General features: G+C 42.6%; 1 non-coding gene across 1 annotated transcript; it reads right to left on the bottom strand.

Moving 5' to 3' along the window:
* Nucleotides 1-1,314: 1,314 nt before the first annotated feature.
* On the bottom strand, nt 1,315-1,389 carry Trnal-caa (transfer RNA leucine (anticodon CAA)). The gene has a single exon. It is a non-coding gene; the product is annotated as a tRNA-Leu (tRNA).
* Nucleotides 1,390-1,987: the final 598 nt, after the last annotated feature.

Genomic DNA, 1,987 nt, shown 5'->3' on the forward strand with positions numbered 1-1,987 from the left:
AGCAAGATCTCTAGTCAGGGTTGTAAATACAAAATCAAATAGGGGTAATGCAGGAGTAGGTTTAATAATAAATAAAAAAAAACGAATGCGGGTAAACTACTACGAGCAGCATAGTGAACGCATTATTGTATTCAAGATAGACACGAAACCCATGCCTACCAAGGTAGTGCAAGTTTATATGCCAACTAGCTCCTCAGACGATGAAGAGATTGAAGAAATGCATTATGCGATAAAAGAAATTATTCGGTTAGTGAAGGCAGACGAAAATTTAATAGTCATGGGGGACTGGAATTCGATAGTAGGAAAAGGAAGAGAAGGAAAAGTAGTAGGTGAATATGGAATGGGCGTAAGGAATGAAAGAGGAAACCGCCTGGTAGAACTATGCAGACAGCATAACTTAATCATAGCTAACGCTTGGTTTAACAATCATGAAAGAAGGTTGTATACGCGGAAGAGGCCTAGAGACACTGGCAGGTTTCAGGGAAATTATATAATGGTAAGACATAGATTAAGGAACCAGGTTTTAAATTGTAAGACATTTCCAGTGGCAGATGTCGAATCTGTCCACAATTTATTGGTTATGAACCGTAGATTAAAACTGAAGAAACTGCAAAAAGGTGGGAGTTTAAGGAGATGGGATCAGGATAAACTGGAAGAACCAGAGGTTGTAGAGAGTTTCAGAGAAGCATTAGGCAACAATCGACAAGAACTGGGGAAAGAAATACAGTAGATGAAGAATGGTTAGCTTTGAGAGATGAAATAGTGAAGGCAGCAGAGGATAAAGTAGGTAAAAAGACGAGGACTAGTAGAAATCCTTGGGTAACAGAAGAGATCTTGAATTTAATTGATGAAAGGATAAAACATAAAAACTCAGTAAATGAAGCAGGCGAAAATAATACAAAGGACTCAAAAATGAGATCGACAAGAAGTGCAAAACGGCTGAGCTGGGATGACTAGAGGACAAATATAAAAATGTAGAAGCATGTGAAACTTCCTGGCAGATTAAAACTGTGTGCCCGACCGAGACTCGAACTCGGGACCTTTGCCTTTCGCGGGCAAGTGCTCTACCAACTGAGCTACCGAAGCACGACTCACGCCCGGTACTCACAGCTTTACTTCTGGCAGTACCTCGTCTCCCACCTTCCAAACTTTACAGAAGCTCTCCTGCGAAACCTTGCAGAACTAGCACTCCTGAAAGAAAGGATATTGCGGAGACATGGCTTAGCGACAGCCTGGGGGATGTTTCCAGAATGAGATTTTCACTCTGCAGCGGAGTGTGCGCTGATATGAAACTTCCTGGCAGATTAAAACTGTGTGCCCGACCGAGACTCGAACTCGGGACCTTTGCCTTTTGCGGGCAAGTGCTCTACCAACTGAGCTACCGAAGCACGACTCACGGCCGCTACTCACAGCTTTACTTCTGCCAGTACCTCGTCTCCTACCTTCCAAATTTTACAGAAGCTCTCCTGCGAAACCTTGCAGAACTAGCACTCCTGAAAGAAAGGATATTGCGGAGACATGGCTTAGCCACAGCCTGGGGGATGTTTCCAGAATGAGATTATCACTCCGCAGCGGAGTGTGCGCTGATATGAATAGCTTGCACAGGATAGAGTAGCATGGAGAGCGGCATCAAACCAGTCTCTAGACTGAGGACTACAACAATAATTTATTTTTTTGTCTTAGAGTATATGACCGTTTACTTAAACTTACAGGTATGTATTTCAAAGGTTTACATAAACGGGCGACAGATGGCACTACAGACATAATCACCACTGACACAGAGAACATAGTTCGAAAAAAACTTGAAAAAATAAAATGATATCTTCTTGCATAGCTTTAATAGTACATGAGTTTCCGTCTAGCGACGGTACACGCCAATAGAACGATGAAGATCACCTCAGCGGCGGCATAAAAAGAGCTGTAGCCGGATGCGGTCGTAATACTGAGTTACCAACTTAACTGCGACGTATCTAATTGTAATGACTAG

Source organism: Schistocerca serialis, chromosome 6 (assembly GCF_023864345.2).
Source record: "Schistocerca serialis cubense isolate TAMUIC-IGC-003099 chromosome 6, iqSchSeri2.2, whole genome shotgun sequence".
NCBI lineage: Eukaryota > Metazoa > Arthropoda > Insecta > Orthoptera > Acrididae > Schistocerca > Schistocerca serialis.